At 37.1% G+C, this 19,118-nt stretch overlaps 1 long non-coding RNA gene across 1 annotated transcript; it reads left to right on the top strand.

The window, feature by feature from the left end:
* Nucleotides 1–339: 339 nt before the first annotated feature.
* On the top strand, nt 340–17,711 carry LOC141276226 (uncharacterized). Its single transcript, XR_012325472.1, has 3 exons — nt 340–2,565; nt 2,993–3,151; nt 15,658–17,711. It is a non-coding gene; the product is annotated as an uncharacterized lncRNA (long non-coding RNA).
* Nucleotides 17,712–19,118: the final 1,407 nt, after the last annotated feature.

The raw sequence follows: 19,118 nt of genomic DNA, 5'->3' as shown, positions 1-19,118 counted from the left end.
CGGAATAAGGGAATAACTGTCATCAATGTCTTTGTACGGGTTATTCTCTTAATGCCCTGGAGTACATCCAGTACCATTGGCAACATGGACAGAATCTGAGAAGTAGGTTGCCCTGGAACAAGTAGAAACATTGTCTTCCTCCCCACTTAACTTCGCATCTCTCCACCAACCCTCCATGTTCCTTTCGGCTTGACTAAGCTTTAGACAAAGGCCTTCCTGATTCTAGGACCCAGACCACCCCCCTTTTCTGAGAGCATTTACTTTAGAGAACTTGTAATTGTAAATCCTTTCTCTGCCCCTTTGAGATATAAATCTATAAAAGAAAATCTTTTGCCAGTTTCAAGACCCAGGGAATGTCTTTCTCAGTGACTTGGGATCCATCCCATTGAGATGCAATCCTCAAGAAGAAAGATGCCACCACCTCCCAGTCTTTGTGGGACAGGGTAAGCCTGCCTCTGATGGTTACTTCTTGCCAACTTGTAAAACTACCTTCTGTGATGGAGTGATGAGACAGTTTCCTTTTCCTTTAGGTAGGAAACACGGTGGCCTAAGATTCCCCCTGACCCTAGCTCTTAAAAATTCTCCAGCCCTTTTCTTTTTCAGTAAATTTGAGCTCAGACTGAGTTCTCGCTTCTCTATTGCTATAACCTTGAACAAGGTCTTCCTTGCCTCTTTAAATTTGCTCCGTGCAACTGGTGTTTTGACAATATTCATGCGTCTCCTAACTGCCTCTTTTCCCCTTTCTGTCTCTGTAGCCAACTGCACATCCGTTTACATTTACACCTATCTTTGGGTGTACTCAATGGCAGTAATGAAAATATTTGCCTTCTGTTAAAACATTTGGTCAGTTGGGTAATCTAAACAGACAGAAAGTGGCCTATAATTTATACGCTCAAAGGGAATCTGTCTCTGCTTCCTCATTAGTGCTTTCACATAGTCTTTTGAGAGATGAGAAAATCACAGTCGAATTCTTCCTTTAAAAATATGCCATTTGGGGACTTCCCCAGCAGTCCAGTGGTTAAGACTCTGCCTTCCAATGCAGGAGGTGTGGGTTCAATCCCTGGTCGGGAAACTAAGATCCCACATGCCATGGGGTGCAGCCAAAATCTTAAAAATAAATAAAAAATAAATAAATAAAAAGATGCCATTTTAAGAGAGTATGAATTTTCTTTTACATTCAAATAATTACATACCTCATTAGGGCTTTCCTGGGAGTTTATTTGCCCCCATATATGCAGTTTTCTTATGATATAAACTGGACTTTTACATACATAACCAGAAATTTTTATCTTAAAATTTCAAGTAATATTTTAAAAATAATTTCAAACTAACTAAAGTACAGTGAGAGTTCTGATCAGTGTGAAGGCAAATGAAAATAGGAAGGATAGTGTCAGTGAGGAAGAAAATGAAGGTCGGGGGGGGCGGGGAGTTAGCAGCAGCTACAACATACACATCCGTGTGTGCCACGGGGAAGTTCTTGAAAAAAAGGCAGCATTAAATAGAATGGGTTCAGGTGAGCAGAGTCGGCCATGACCACAGATTTAATATTAAAATAATCATTTGCTCCATTATAAAGAACTGTTTGGAAGGTCAACATTCTGATGAAGGAAATGATATGAATGAACCTTCAGGATTTTTATTTGATAAAATGGACACAGCTTTGGTGAATTAGAAATGGCGGGGGATGACCCTAAGCTTAGTCTTATGGAATGAAAAGATTCTTGGGTCCATTATTTATATGGAGGACTGGAGGAGAACCAGTTTTGCAGTAGAGGGAGTGAAGATCATGGCTGGGGGCATTCAGAGGAGAGGGACTTCAACTAGGAAGTTGGATACCTGCGTGTGGAACTCAGAGGTGATGTCTAGGTTTTTAAAATAGACGTATCTCATATTCGTGCAGTTTATAGCCTTGTTTATGTTCATTGTTTAATGGAGTTTCTAGAAGGAGAGTGCCACGCACTTGATCAAAAGTGATATTCCTCTATCTGGAAGCCTGTAATCTTAGGTCACATGCAAGTATGGGAACAAAAACGTTCACTGAACAATGTTTTTAGTTAAATAATCCCATGGTCCAAACGTCTGAGAAGTATAGAGCAGAATTAGAGGCCTAATAAGAATCTTTTGAGGAAGACAAACGAAAACAACTTTGTTTTGGAAAAGAACAGGGGACTGTCCCATCCAGGAGAGCCAGGGGCTCTTTTAGGCTTTGGGAAGAACTAGATGCTAGAGCTTTGACAAGTCTTTTAACCTTGAGACACCACAGGACTGTTAGAGATAAGGATTAGATGGGATAATGTCAGAGACTTCACAGTTTAATATTCTAGAAATGCATTATTTCTACTGCTCTTTGAATATGTCCCCCCCCCATACTTTGTATCTTAATTTTCAACTTAAATTATAGCGTACTTTGGCATAGCAACTGATGGAGCAATCTTTCATATAAGATTTTCTGCTACTCATTGGCATAAAATGGAAATTATTGAGACTGCTACAGAGCACCAGGTTTTCCCCCATGGGTCCGTGAGGAAGTTTAATGTTCTCAAAGGTAAAATTTCCCAGGAGGAAGTAAGTACTCATTACCATTTTTCAAAAGCTGTTAGGATCTCCTTGAACCATAAAATGTAATTTTTCAAAAAGAGAAAACACTGTTGTTTCCCTTGGTAGGTGATAATTTGCTTTAAGTCACATAAAATTATCACTTTTATCATTCATATTGGGTCTCCCTAGCTAAATTAATGAGACACAATAAATTTAAATTTTATTTATTGTATTTCTATGAGATCAGGAACAAAATTGATATGCCAATGATACCAAAATAATATAAAGCAACAACTCACACAAATATATTTATGAAAAAACCCGCGATTTTTAAGAAATTTTTCTCAATGACAATCAGTTTAGTTTGCCCCTAAGTATTACAGACTTTTTTTTTTTTTTTTTTTGCGGTACGCGGGCCTCTCACTGTTGTGGCCTCTCCCGCTGCGGATCACAGGCTCCGGACGCGCAGGCTCAGCAGCCATGGCTCACGGGCCTAGCCGCTCCGCGGCATGTGGGATCCTCCTGGACCGGGGCACGAACCCGTGTCCCCTGCATCGGCAGGCAGACTCTCAACCACTGTGCCACCAGGGAAGCCCCAGACTTTCATTTTGAGGTAAGCATCACCAAGTGTCATCAATGTTCTGTTACTATCCCAAAATACATTTACAAGCAGTATTTGTGCTAATGTACAGAAATTTAATAAAGGGAAATGAAACACCTCACCATTTAGTTTACCTACCACGTTTGGCATGTACTATAGTGATTGCCCTGAACTATCATGATTTCTGTTCACGTATCACATTTACTAGATTGCCAAGCGATCACTAAATGCTGTTTTGTTTAGCTTTGGATACCACCATATCTAGTATGTAGTTGGTGCACAATGAATACTTACTGATACGCATAAGCAATCCTGGGTCCTGGCCTATGTTCCTGTCCTTCTGTTAAACATACTGGGCCTGGGTGAAACGCTGAGCCGGCTGCACTGGGAAATACTTTCTCCTAGAAAATTAGCGTGTGAAGGAACCAACACCGCTCGCTTTCAAGAAGTTTGCCTTCCTGTGTCCACCAGTCCAAAGCTACAACATCCTGAATGCTGACCCATCCCGATCTGGTTTAAACTCATCCAGGTGAGACCCAAAACCCTATGAATATCGTCCCCAAATTTTCCTTTTTTGAGGTATTACTAGGATTCCAGCAAAGGGGTGTTCCTCCTTATTGATGTAAATCTAGCAAACTTTGCTTGATCAACAGGTTTTTCTGGGACCTTTTGAAAAATTGATGGTCAGTCACTGTGGATGTTCCACTAAGATCAGATAGAGACATTCTCAGGGCCACGGCTCAGACCCTTTACTCAGAAACTTCTCATTTCCTGGAGGTGTCTGGACCCTCCCTGTGGTGTTTCTCTGATCACAATGGTAATACACGCCCTGCATTGTGTCTGAACTTAAATTTCCTTTTCCAAGTTCTCAAATGTAAATTCCTTTTTTCAAAGGAAATTTTGGTTACCTGAACCAGTATAAAAATTCTTATGCATGGGGAAAGGTGCCATTCTCACACACACAGACATGCTGACATGTTTATTTGCAACCTTGAAGTTTGTTGAAGCGATATAAAATGTATGCTCATAGAAAAGCAGTTAGCTAGACAATTTCTGCTTCCTGTCTTCTATTACAGTTTTATTCTGTGACCATATAAACGAAAGTTGTGTATTTTGGTTAAAGTTGGTAAAGTATTTTATATTTTATAAAATATAATATAAATGGTTAAAACAATATTAGATACAATGGTTATACACTATGACTATGTATATAAAAATCAATATCGTGGGTTCCTTAAGAAAATGATTACAGTTCATTAAAGTAGTAAATTCAATGAGACTCATATTTATTTAATATGCAAAGAAAGTTAATATTTTAAGCTAAAGTTCAAAGTTAAATTCTCGTCTAACAGATTTTTTATATTATGTTTGGGTGGGTCTAAATACACACATATGAACTATACTAAAATTAAGTAAGCTAGGAGTGTGTCATCAGGATTCCCTTCAGGACGTCATTGTGCGCCTCACCAGTACGTAATGAACTCTGCCCACTTCCAAGCAGTCCCCCACCTTGCAAAGGTCACCTCACAACCACCCGGCTCAGGCCCCCAAATCACATGAATACTTCCTCCAAATTTCCTTGTACTGAGAAAACGCTAAGGTCATCGAGGTGGCATTCTCCCATACTGTAATAAGTCTAATAAACCTAGAATCAATTGCTTACAATTTTATCCAGTAGTCTTGTGAATGCAATAGTTAGCAGTATCCATAATAATTAAAACAAAATTTACATGATACCTATGGATAATTTTTATGGAAGATATTAAACACAAATTTCTAAAAGATAATAGCATTTTGAAATTCAAGCACCATCAGATTTTAACCTTAATAATATCTTTATGACATTTTTAATATACCATACACTAAATGAGTTTAGAGAACTATCTCTCATTGACAGACTATTTCAATTATATGAAAAAATAAAGGTTAGATTTTTTGCTTGAAAGTATCCTCTAAAAAACATAACGTGACTTCTCTGTTATTGACAGATAGATTAGCCGTGAATGTAACAATTTCTACTTTTTCTTCTTAGAAAGATTGAACCAAAAGCTAGGTCATTCGGCGGTGCCTCTGCCGTGTGTCGGGGGTGTGACAGAATGAGAACACTTACAGCCCAAATTAAAATGTCTCCCAAGTGATTCTGAAATGGAAAAAATAAAAACCAAGGTCAGAAAAATGTCACCATTTGAAGAAGCTGTCAAGCAGCCTCCAAGGAAATGTGTCCAGACGACTTCTATATATACATAAAGTGAAGCTAGAGGCTACAATTCAAATGTGCTTTCATTAAGCCTATCAGGGATTGAGGAAAGACATCTTCCTCTGTTTCCTCTAGGAAGAAAGGGTTTACATTTGTTTCCTTCTCAAATTCTCTCTACTCCTCCAAACTTCTGGGATGGGGATCAAGGAATTGCCTCTGTATTATGATTTCAAAAGGGGCTCTTAATGTGGCATGGGGCATCAGGGGAAGAAGGGCATTAACAAGGCAATGAACTTGCTAGGTCTTTGCAGCAGGAACTGTGAGACCAATAGGTCCAGGAAGTTCTTACACAAACCGGCTCCCTCACCAGCAAACTCAAGTACCCCCCTGTCTACCTATATGTCAGTTTCACATATCTGCCCACATTTTGGTGTTAATAGGTGTGTTCATATAAACTACGGATTTCCAAAATTTGCAAGGATCATGGTCACAAAGTTTTAATATTTGTCTTAAATATGGGATTCCATAATCTTAGAGTTGATTGTTTAAACATTTACAGGAAAATGAAAAAGTAAATAAAGATTTTACAGTCATGAGGGAAATGGGTGATAGAAAATGAATCATTTACTTATAAGTGACACAGGGGTAGGAGATTGCACTTCCTGCCCAGGTGGCAGGGACAGAAACTGAGAAGGAGGTGAAGCTCTGATTGCAGAACAGAGTCAAAGGGACACAGACAGATCTTGGGACATATTACTCCCTGACTATAGGTCCACTAAACGCTATTCCTACAGACAGTTGAAACCTCATGTCCGGGCTACCCTAGCTTGGTGCTCCATGGTAGTGCCTTAATTGAGCTGCAGTTGAAGGCTGTGCCCTTGTCTCTTATCAAAGGTTATTATATAGAAATAGCCACATGAAGAAAATTTTCTTATCTTCAGCAAAATTGCAGAAGGATATTCCTCATTATAATAGTTAATGTCTCTTTTGAGATTTTACACAGTATTTTTTTTAACATTGAATACCGTATGTATCTACTTAGCATGTTGTATATGTATGTGTACACACACACACACAAACACAGAGTCTGGCTTTCAGGTTTGCTTTCTGAACGAAACCTACATAAAACCGTGTTTGGGTTTTATCTTATCTTCTTGGAAAAGCGAAATTAAACTGAATCGTTTTTTTCTCTTTGGCTCCTAACACTATTTTCTCCTCCCTTTAAATCATTTTACGTGTTTCTACCTTATTGTTTTTTACTTTTATTTGCTCAGATTTATGTGTGTTTTTTTAAGCAAATGTAAATTTTTGGAAGTTGCCAGGGAATCCATGAATATTCACAGAAGTGTTTTGAATCTATAATAGTGATATATACACATTACAGATGTACTTGTAGATGGAGCAACTGAGCATCAAAATGTTAATGAACTTGTTCATAGTCTCACAAGTGACTGAGAGTACAGGAGATTTGACTGTCTCTGTCCAAACAGATCCGGTCCTCATGCTGTGCTACACTTATTTTTACAGAGGGTTGCAGGTCGAGCACCCTGCTTTCAGTTCTCTCCCCGTGACCTCTCTCAGTGCCTGAAACTCAGCCTTGTTTAGTTATGTTCAGGTGGGGCTTGGAGGCTTTCTCTATCTTAAATGTCAATTCCACAATGTAAAGACCTCCTTCAGCCTCTGTCGGCAGGTATGGTGCTAGAAGCTGTAGCTTTCAGACGGGCACCCCAGGAGGAAAGAGATATTGAAAGATACATGAATACGAAATGTAAATTCACTTAAAAGAGAGTATTTCTAGTGTTTGTCATTCAGTGTTCTGCAAACCACAAAGTAGATCAATATATTCTGGACATTATTTCTGATGTCTGTGTTATTAATACCATCATAAGATTTCCTTTTAAATCACTTTTTATGAGAAGGAAATAAAAAAAGTCCAGGTGGAAGCAATCAATCTAGGAGAAGCATCAACTGCAAAAGGAAAAAGAAACAAAAAGGACTAAAATGCTAATGATGGCGAAGTGATTCTGAGGCAACTGGAGTTGAAATATTCAACGTTGCTATGCATTTATTAGAGAGATTTATAGAGATTTCACTCTGGTTTGATCTAGTCTATACAAAACATAAGAGACTAAAAATATACACTGCCCCAAAGCGGGGAAATACAAACAAAACAAAACAAAACAAGAAGGGACATGTGCCTTTTGAATTTAGGATTTCATGAAATTTTGTGTTACTTGCAACATGAGAAAAAGAAACAACCTATTTCAGGGTTCATGGTAAAGGACGGCAGAGCCAACTGCCTGGGAAGTGGAAGACAGCTGGCATGCACTACATCATCACCAAGCAAAAGTGAGGTTCCCATGGCAGTCACCACAGCAATGATGGTATTTTTTAAATGTATACAATTTGAGAAGGTAAAGGAAATAAGGACAGCAGAGATAATGACAATGTAATATTATAAGTACTAAATGAGGTGGTGTTCAGACCATTCCAGAAGAAAGGAAAACATGTTACTAGATTTGGTTTTCAACGAGCTAAGAGCTGTCTGCTGCTACCACAAGGAAAGAGCGTATTTTCAGCCTGGTGCACAGAAAACACTACTAGATTTGGAATTGTGCATGGCGGAGACATAATGCTGTAAAATTCAAGTGAACTAACTTTGGGGAGAAATAAGCAAGGCTACTGAAAGGAGCCCAAATTCAATTCTATAATTTTTAATTTAGAAGAGAAAATCTTGAGTATTTCTCTCTCTCTCTGTCTATCTATCCTCTCCTTACAGAGATGAAACTATGCATTTAAGAGAATCTATTATTTCTTGTATTACTAAAGCACAGTATTTGGAGAAATAGGCTGGAGAAAAAGGGAAACCACATTGTATTTCAACTGGGAAAATAGAATTGGAATATGTAAGTCTTCCAAAGGAATTTGCCTATGAATGTGTGTATCAACATCCCCCCACCAGAGTGGTACGCTTGTTAAAATTGATAAACCTACACCGAAACATCATTATTACTCAGAGTCCATGGTTTTCATTAAATTTCAGTCTTGGTGTTACAGATTCTGTGGGTCTGGGCAACTGTATAATGACATGTATCCTCCACATTAGAAGCATTGAGAATAGTTTCACTGTCTTAAACGCCTCTGTTCTCCAGCTATTTACCCTTTGTCCCTCCAGTCCCTGGAAAACACTGATCTTTTTATTGTCACCATAGTTGTGCCTTTTCCAGAATGTTATATTGTTGGAATCATACAGTGTGTAGCCTTTTCAGATTGTCTTCTTCTACTTAGTAATAAGTATTTAAAGTTCCTCCACATCTTTTCATGGCTGGATAGCTTATTTCTTTTTAGCCCTGAATAATATTTCATTGTCTGGATGTACCAGAGTTTAGTTATCTATTCACCTACTGAAGGACATCTTGGTGACTTCTGTGTTTTGACAGTGATGAATAAAACTGCTACAAACACGTGTGTGCCGTTTTTTGGGGGCATACGTTTTCAGCTCATGTAGATGAATACCAAGGAGCTTGATTTTTGGATCATATAGTAAGAGTGTGTTTAGTTTTGTAAGAAACAGCCCAACTGCCTCCCCAAGTAGCTTCCAAAATGGTACTGTTCTGCACACCCACCAGCAATGAAGCTTTCAATTTTAGCTTTCTTTCCTCTACTGACATGTACTGTAAAAGATCTCTATTAATTTAACCATCAGTAAATATCTGTTCCTTACTGTGTGTTAGTTTTGGTTTTGTGGAATTCAGGAAGGGAGGCAGGGATTAGCTTGATTTGAAATGGTACAAAGAGAAAATGACAGCCATGGCAGACAAATGTAAGAAGAGGCAGTGGTTCCCTGGAAGAAAGAAATAAAGGTTAGTAGGATCCATGGGAAACATCAACCCGTTGGTAATATGCAGAGATATTGTATGTAAAAATGATCCTTGGATTCCCGTATTATGCTGGGCGTGAGCTCAAATAATCTTAGTCGAATTTTAAAGTAAAAGTAAAGATGAGTAGACGCTCCCACATTTCTTACATTTTAAGGTATCTCTCCAATGTGAGATGCACGCACAATGAGGTCTGAGTGATTAGCAAAGACTTTTCTACATAACTTATCCTTATATGTCTTCTTCAGTTGTGAATTAAAAACTTTCTCTCATGCCTTACATTTAGATCATGTTTCTCTCTGGTGTGCTCTTACATGTACAATAAGTTTGAAAACTCACTGAGAACTTTCCCACAGTTCCTGCATTCATAAGTCTTCTCTCCAGTGTGAGTTCTTATAGATACTCTAAGTTGGTAGGAACAACTAGGCTTTCCCACGTTCCACACTTTCATAAGGCTTCTCTCCACTGGGAGTTTTCATAGGTTTCGTGATGGATGAGGAACGAACAAAGGTTTCCCCACCTTCTTTACATGTATGACCTTTCCAGTGTGACCTCTGACGTGTGCCCTAAGATGATGCACAATCATATTCCCACAGTCCTTATGTTTATAAGGTCCTCTCCATCTAAGGTTATTACAGGAGTCCTCAAATATGAGGGACGCTTGTAGGGTTGTCCCTTATAGTACTAGGAGTTGTGTCCAGGTGGGATCTGCTATGACTTTATGGGATGAAGGATCCATGAGAGCATTTTTCACAACATTCACAGGGTTTTATCCCTGTAGGGATTTCTTTCAGTATAATAAGATTTGAAATCTGGATGAAGGTTGCCCTGCATTGATGATTTTACTTTCATAGAGGCTATCCATCAAATGACTTCTCAGATGCCTCTTGTTCTTGTGATGAACTTGAGTGCCATAGCATTGACAAACAAGGCAGATGGAGGACCTCCTGGATCATCTGCAGGCAGTACTGAGACTCAGCACCAGGGATGTAAGAGTGTGGACTGAGATAAGACATCCAGCAATAAAGTCTCCCAAGGGGAAACTCAACCCAAAGAGGTGCTACTGGGATATCCATCCCTAAGGAGGAGTCATTTACTGGTTCAGATACTTGAAGGTCTCTCTTGTCATCAACAATTCCACCCAAAAGTCAATTTAAAAAGGCAGAGAGCTAAAAGGGGCAGAAGCAGTGCTACCTTAAGAAATTTGCAGTTGGGTAAAAAGAGCTTGAGCTACAAAAGCAGGCAGGGTATGTGATATTCATCTACTTCTCTGTTTGTATTTGATTTTTTCCCTGCTGATCCCTGATGTTTTCTTAGATTGTTCATTTAACTCTTATTCTTGTTACAGGTGAAACCAGGATAATAAGGCACACGAACATTGAATCTGAATAACGTTATACACACATTTCTGAATAATAGACCAGAGGATCTGAAAGAAGCTTAAACAAGCAATTTGAATATAACAACAGCTTAAACAATTTAAAGGGCAATTTTGAAATCTCTTAATATAAATAAATGTTTAAATTTTAGCTTGTGTCTCCCAGAGCAGAGTAATTGCTGATGCTGAAAGAAACTGACACTTATTCAAATCCCATCTTTGCAGGACAACATGTTTCAGAGCATTTGTCATCATTTCCGATTGCTGGGTTCCACAGTGACAGCTTGGAGAAAAACTGCTTCTGACGTTGCCGTGTACTCTTAAATCTCTGGAAAGAACATTCTTTAGAGAGGCTTTTCCGTGACTGTTTCCATTTAGCACTTGGTCTAAAAAGAAATAGAATTTAGAAACTACTGATCTTGGATCACATCGTAATCTTTTGTGGCCTTGAGGAGTTTCTTTGTTCCTCTGTGAAACTAGCACTTAATCTTGCTCCTATCACCATCCTCCTTAACACCAACCTTAATATACAGTGAAAGAAAAAAATAGAACTAAATCCTACCGTTTGGTATACGAGTTTCAAGGAGGAGTTAAGGAATATTAAATATTTTGAAATTCAGTTCTTAAGTTAGTTTCTTTAATAAAAACTAATAAATAGTTTTCAGAAGTTTATGGTTATCTACAGCTGTATATCTATCTATACACTTATGATCTATCTATTTAGTCTATGAAGTTAACAGGAAGTCTCCAACTATTACTGGAGAAATGAGACAACCTAAAGAATAAATACTTTCTAAAAAATAGTGTATAAGCACAGAAACTATATTCTTGATGATTGCTTTCAACCGTTGTATAGATTTTGAGCTACAATTTATATTAGAAGTACTTATAAAAAGAAAAAAATACTTTTTCATTAATGCAAACTTGTTTTCATCCAGGAGTAAAGAAAGAAAGCAGGTGAAGACAGATGTCACAAGAATATACCGGAAAGTGGTTTTTGTCCTGCCCCTTTTTATTTGAGTTCCCTAAATATGCCAGCTTTGGGAGAATAAATAAACTGACCCAAGATCACTGGATAATCAAATTAAGCTACTGTTCTACTAAGAATATTGGGAAAGAACTATGGAAATAAAATCTGTAGTGTAGTGTACTGCTGAAGATAAAAAACTTCCATGTAAAAACTTCAAATTTTATAAAATATAGTATTGAGATTAGGAGTTTTGTTATGTAAATCCAAAAGAAATCATAGGGATTTAAGTGAAATAAAGCAATGAATATAGAAAAATCAACAAGACCTCTAAAAGAAATGAAGGCCAATCATTTTATTCTAATTTAAATTTGATTTTTAGAACTTTGTTTTTTGTTGTTAAAAACTGCAGCTGGGTTTTCTAGGATGGGTAGTTCTGTGTTTAGATGCATTTGTGTTCCCTAAGAATGGAAAAATAAATACAATTTTCTTTATAAAATTGCAAAGTGGCAATGATATTTGTATGATTAATGTTAAGTATAATGTTATACAGAAAGTGATTTCAGTAAAGCTTTGTAACACTTTAAATAATAATTTGTATTGTGTAACATATTGTGTCATGTGTAAGAAATTTCTGATTATTCAGTCTTCAAACAATTTATAATTGAGTCATCTAAACATGAAAATAATAATTTATTTGGGATAGTAACAAAGTCATGTTAAAAATAACATAAAGAAGAGAGAGAGTAATTGAAAATAAAATGTTCAAAGGTCCTAGCATTATTAAAAATGATTAAATAAGAATTTACATTAGATGGTTAATTCAGGGATGAATTTTGTGGTAAATCAAGGATAAAACAGTGCTTGTTGAAATTAGGATACAAAATATAGGTTAATTTAATGAATTACAGAATAAGACATGTTTATATATAATATGCAACAGAGATCAAAAAGAAATTAATAAAGTAATAAAATTAATGTATACGTATAAATATGCAAGAAAAGAGTATTTAGAGCATTCTATACAGCACCAGACATGTGCAAAGCAATGAAATTTGGAAAGCACTATAATTTCTATAGCTATGAAGTAACATTTTCACATCTGATAACTATATTAAAAATGAATTTATATTTTGCCACACCAATCATTTTAACAAATGTCACAAAACCCTGAGGCAAATGAAAAATAAAAAAGGACCCCAACAGAAGGGAAAAACAAAATGATAATTAGGAAACTCAACCTAACAGAAAACAAGAAGTAGAGATAAAGGGATCTAAAAATGTTTGATCAAACATTGTTTGATCAACATTGAAGTGTTTTTGATTCTTGCTAATTTTTTTTTTTTTACCCAGGATCTTTCACACCTATTCAAACAGGAGCTATGAATGGATTTCTGGACTTAACATATTAGGGAAGGGGAGATCTGGACAAAATAAAAAAGTCAGTTCACTCATTTAAGGTTTTAATATAGGTTATCAAACTCATGGAACAAACAGGGCGTTGATTTAAAATAATTATGGAGTTTTAGCTTCGAAGGATTTAATGCATAATATTTTTGCCACAAACATAGATAAAGAAAATACATGGTAGCATAAGAATGATTTTTTTGGCCCCATTTACCTTCCGTCGTGCCCCTTGCAGAACAGGAATGACTGTAGCTTTTATCCTCTGGCTCTTCCACAGTTGTATGTCGGTAGTGTTGGGAGCAGGTAACTTACCTGTTTAGTTTCACAAGCCCACAGTCAGAGAGGAATGAGCTCCAGAAGCTGCACTGAATGGATTATACACAGGAGTCTCATGTGTACCTGGATCTGATTTAGGTTTGGACTTTGAGCTGATGAGATTTACATAAAATTTTGTACTGTCTGTTAATGAGATGATTCGATTTTGGTTTAGATGGTGCATTTTGGACTTCGAGCTGATGCTGAAATGGATTGAGACTCTTGGGAACCTTGGGAAGAAATGAATGTTGGAGAAAGATGTCCCCACCTTAAAACTAGGTTTTGCTTTACTCACTCTCCACCTACCCTTAAGGCCATGGTTCCTTAGCTCAATCAAATCTCTGGATCTTCTCCCCAGCAAAACTCAGAGTCGCACACCTGTACCATAGTTTACAATTTGAAGGAATTCACAAACAAGTTACTGCCCATTTATGCACTCTAGTAGAAGAACATCTCATTCTTATACTGCCATCATGCATGTGCGTGTTGAAAAAAACATAGCTATTACCAAAGCTATTGATGGCTGTCCAGTTGCTTATATGGGAGTTCACATCTTTAACATGGCATACAGCATCTTTCATAACCTGGGTCCACTTTTATCATTGCAACCTCACTTCCTGCCCCTTCTTCCTCACTTCCTTCTTACTATGGACTCTGTCCTTTAGTTACACAAGACTATCTATTCCCATAGGTCATGCAACTTTTATAGCTCTTCTCCTGTACTTATGCTATTGCCTCTAACTGGGGTTTTCCCATCCCTGCCTCTTCTCTACCTGTAACATCCTGCTTATTCTTTCCAGCCAATTTTAAAAAGAAGAGGTCTTTTTAAAGACCTTTTTTGATACATACACTCCATTCCCAGGCCAAAAAAAAAAAATTTCCTATGTACAAGTGATGTAACATTTATTACATGAATTTATAATTGATTATGACTTCAAAACCATTTATTAACCACTTAACATGGACCAAGTACTTCACCTCGCCTTGGACTAGAAGGATAAATAGGACATGCTTACTTCTTTCCAGAACTCAATCTACTGAGTATAACACGATGTAAATAAAAGGTATAAGTTACTGCCTCTGCTCCTGTGATAACAACAGGGCCATTTATGTGAGGTATTATGAAAGGAGAGATGCAGAAGGGAAACGGAGGAAAGAAAGTATGTGAGATCTGAGTCAAGGATTCATTGGTGAATAGAAGTTTTCCGGGCAGAAGGATTTTCATGCCTAAGAGAAAACCAAGGATCCAAGATATTCTAAAGAAGGAAATAGTATTTTGCATTTGGGGGACTGTGAAGAGTTCGATATGATATGGTACGAGGTGTATCGAGCAATTCAGAACAATAGGATTAATTCTAACGGCCAACCTTGGCCAAAGCTCTAGTATGTGCTGGGGACTTTTAGCTGTGTGTATGACATGCTGCATTAAATGTATTCTTCATAACAAACTTCTGTGATATATTATCCTCATTTTACCAAGGAGTAATGTTTAAGGGATAAATAAGATCAAGGTCATAATTTGGTATCCTTTAAATAAATGTACTTTATTCAATACTCATTTACTTGGATCAGAGAAAAATGCATTATTAACAATAAATATACATTTATCTCTTCATGTTTGAAATAATAGCTTACTATGTATACTTCTCCCTCAAAATGCACCTGTTAGATCAGCATCTTTGTATCTTTCCCTTGCCTTGTATTTGCTCTTGCGCTAGGAAATATTTCTTAACTGATTCTCTGGGGAAAAAAAAAACGAAAAGGAAAGAAAGAAAATCTCTGTGACGCCTGGAGGTTGCTGAGGTCTGTCGTGTGAATACTCCCACCCTGGGTGCGTTCAATCCAGGGATGAAGAGTCATTGACTCAGGGTTGGGGGCCGGCCCGCAAGCTCCTCACCAGCAACTCTGCTCAAAGTCTCACCGGCCATACCTCTTCTTTTTTCTCATCCTTGAGATTTCAGTTCTCATAGTGAAGCGGTGTCCATTATGACCTGACATTCCTTATATCATACGATGTCCTCCTAATGGGTCTTTCCGCATTCTGTTGTGATTTTATTTAATTATTGCCTCAGCTTTCTAGGTCTCTCTCCCCACGCTAGAATGTACACTACAAAAGGGGAGGAGCCTTATCTATTTTGTTCATCACTGAATTCCAAGAGTATCTCAGCATTTGGTATTAAGCTCAAAAAATATGTGTTAGATTAAAAATTTGGCCAGAGATGGTGTCATTGAGGGACCTACAACATCTTTAACAAGATCAATGGCTTTAAGACAAGTGAGTAAAATGACACTGTTCTCTTTTATTGAGAGATGCAGATGGAGATCACAAAACCATGTTCTACTAAGTCAACATTTGTCTTTTGTGCTTTATTGCAGGATGTCCATGTGCTTTAATGGAGGGGGACAGAGCAAAGACTGGCAATAAAGGAGCAAGTGGAGGGTCCCACGGCTTGCTACAATCCCATCAGTCACAAAGCCTTTTTAAATTTTGTGTCACCGTTATGGGGTTCAGAGGAGTCTGGACTATAAGAGACATCATTATGTCAATGTTTAGTGAATTCAAATTAATAAGGATTAATTTTAAGGTGCAGGGTGACGTGATAAAAAGAAATGATTTTCCAGATCCTCTTGAGTTAAAATTGGGAATACGAGTATATCATTTTGCTTTGCAACTTGGTCTTCACAAATCACTGGATATAAGCATACTCAAATACCACTAAATTTTCAGGGTCAGATACAAACTGTTTGGGAACTGCTGTTTTATTGGGTGAGCTGTGCCTTTCATTAGTTCAGTTAGTTTAAGAAAACCAGCCCACAAATTTTTGACGTATGGTGTTGGGTATGTGTTGACTGTCTCGTTTTGCTTCCAATAGGAAAAAATGTTCTTATGTGCATTTGTGTTCACGCCAAGATGTTTAATTGTACTTTATGTATAGAAGTTTTTCAAGGTAATCAAGCTAAACTGCAAAGAGTATTAGAAGAAATGAAATAATAAAATCCTGTGTCTTTAAAATGATGAAGAAAACATTTATTTTAAAAATATGTGTTAATAAAAAAATCATGCTCCTGTGTTGCAGCTAACTGCTAATAGCATTCGGCTGTGGTGAAGTTGTGTTTCGAGCAGTATAACATTAAACAAATGCAATGCAACGATGAGTAGGGAAATTGTATTGATGGCTTAAATCATGACAGTTGTAGGGATTTATTTTTAAAAAGGGCAACATAGGGAAGAACTGTTAGGCACATAGAGGCATTGTCTTCTTGATATGCATTTATCCCATTGATTTCTGTTACCATTTTGCCTCAAATTACCCTTCCTTTCCATGTTCCTGATTTCTAGTGTACCATCATTGCACCTCTTAATATCATTTCACCTGATTATTTTCATTCAGAAACTAAAAGTGTTTGCTCTTGATATTGCACTAATTATCCTAACAACGCCATGATTTCCATTTAAGCAGCAGCAAAGCCCCATTTTCAGGAAGCCTTTTCTGGATGGAACCATGGTTGCCTTTCATCTAGGCACGACACAGCTTTGAACTTTCCCCTGCTCGTCCCAACAGTTTGCACAAATCCATGTGCTTCTTCCTAGCGCTAATCTACTGTTTATCCACATCACTGCTGAGCGCAGGCTTCAGTCTAAAGTTTCGTTTTTCCAAGTGTTGAGTCCATCTCACAGAATTTGCATCTCTCCATGCACAGGAAACAACGAATTGTTTTGTGGAAGGTGTTAACTCTCTCACTTCATGTTTTTGGCCCCTCTATATGTCTCATTACTCAATTACATAATAGTTTCTCTCTTTTTCTTTCTCTCTGGCCTGTGCTTTCTAAAAGATTCTAGTTAGCCTCTGCATTTGTGAGCAGCTGGAAACAGAATGGAATTCAGTTCGTTATATGGAGTGCTTTGAAATTCTCTCTTTGGCTGGATTTGTAAAATGTAATAGAGGATGTCATGGAGGGAACTTATTTCAGAAATCCAGAGCTCATTTGCATCCGTATTGTATTTTGTGTCAAGGATTTAGGAAGGTCAAACGTTGTCATTGAGTAGACAGAGGTCATTCTTCCCTGCAGACAAAAATTCTTGATGATATTTATTCATGAACCAGGACAATCTCAACAGAAAAATAATTCATTGCCCAAAATATCTTTGCTGAAAAATTCAAATAGCCAGATGGTAGTCGTGCAGCCTTATATCCTTTCAAAATATGCTGTAGTCAGCAGATTACAAGTCAGTGAGAGAAAGAGAAGTTGATATTCAGTCTAAATGTAATATGATCATAACCATCTATCTCCTGTATGCAGAGAGGATAAGAGGACAGAAAAAAATAGTATTTTCCTTGGTACAGGTGATGATATTTTGTGCTGAAAACAAATATACTTGACTTTGACTCCAACAAAATGTATTGTTGGAACATTTATAAAGATATGATGAAGGCCCTTCTATATCATAAAATTCAAAAATTTAAATCCTAATTGTTATTTAATATTAAATGCAAATCTATCAAGTCTTTTGTCTTATTTTGCTAATTAAGATTAAATATTACTTGCCAGTTGAAGGACTCCAAACAGTCACTACCTAGCTCTTGAGGAAATGTTTATCCAATTCCAGTGGGCTTCCCTCCACTCTATTTCTTCGGCTGATATAATACAGAATTGGGGCTTAGGAATATTCTGACCTTGAAATTGGGACATACAATTATAACAGTTGTAGTATCTTATAAACACAATTGTCCACGATAGACTGCATTTCTTCTTTAAAATTTTTAATACGGGGGCAGAGAACTTTCACAAGTTTGAGAAATGTGGTAAACGGAAATCATTTTAGCCAGACGTCTGGTTACACAAAACTTGAATTAAAGAAGCAGCATATAAAAGATTACCATATCATTTTAGAACAAATATATTTTGTTCTACAAAAATTTATATAAATTAAAGGTAAACTGTTTGTCAAGGTAGAATAATTCAGGTTAAGAATATTTGTGTCTATGCTCCATCATGCCCCAGGGCCTTTACATATGCTTTTCTCTTTCTGGAATGTGCTCCCTCCTTACCCCAACCTCCTGTCATTCATTTCCACATATGTTAACTTTACCTCTAGTTTCAGTTATCAACTCGAATGTGTTTCCCTGGGAGGCCTTGCTTGCTCTGTCTCCTGCTCTCATTTGAAGCTTTCCTATTTAGCATTAGCTATAAATGCAACTTATAGTTATTGACATAATTACCTGATTGATGTTAGCCTCCTATTTTATTAATCATGGCCTCTGTAAGGGCAGGTACTGTGTCTGTTTTTGATTACTAGAGTATGTCCATAGTCAGGCATAAAAATATTTGTCAGAAGAATAAGCTTGAGTTCAAGAAGGTATATTTAATATCTTTGATATTAAATGTAAATAAGTTCCATGGGAAAAGGGGTTTAAGGGAACTTGTCTGTGTAGCTTTACAAATATTGCCCTTTGTAATTTTTTGGGTTAAAAGCCTGTGCCTAGGGAAAAAATTGTCAAACTTGCATTGGAACATGGACCATTCCTAGGAAGATGTGTTTGAGATCCATCTTTGATATGTTGGGAAGTTCAATAGTAAGGAATGCCGTTAAAAAGCTGCTCACTAAGTAAATGAAGAATCTGGATCAGCTCAAAACCCAGAACCAGAACAGTGAGCCTCAACGTTGTCAGTCAACAGCCCCTTGATATAATAAATATGTATCCTGATATAGAAGTCATGGTAAATATAACTGACCTACCCACATTTATTCAAGAAAAAATTTTGAGGTCCTAAATAGAAATGATAGTAAATTAAAAAATAAAATATACCTTTAAATGTTAAAAAAGTGTGAACTA

This window comes from Tursiops truncatus, chromosome 13, assembly GCF_011762595.2.
Source record: "Tursiops truncatus isolate mTurTru1 chromosome 13, mTurTru1.mat.Y, whole genome shotgun sequence".
Taxonomy (NCBI): domain Eukaryota; kingdom Metazoa; phylum Chordata; class Mammalia; order Artiodactyla; family Delphinidae; genus Tursiops; species Tursiops truncatus.
This window is presented reverse-complemented; position numbering and strand designations above follow the sequence as displayed.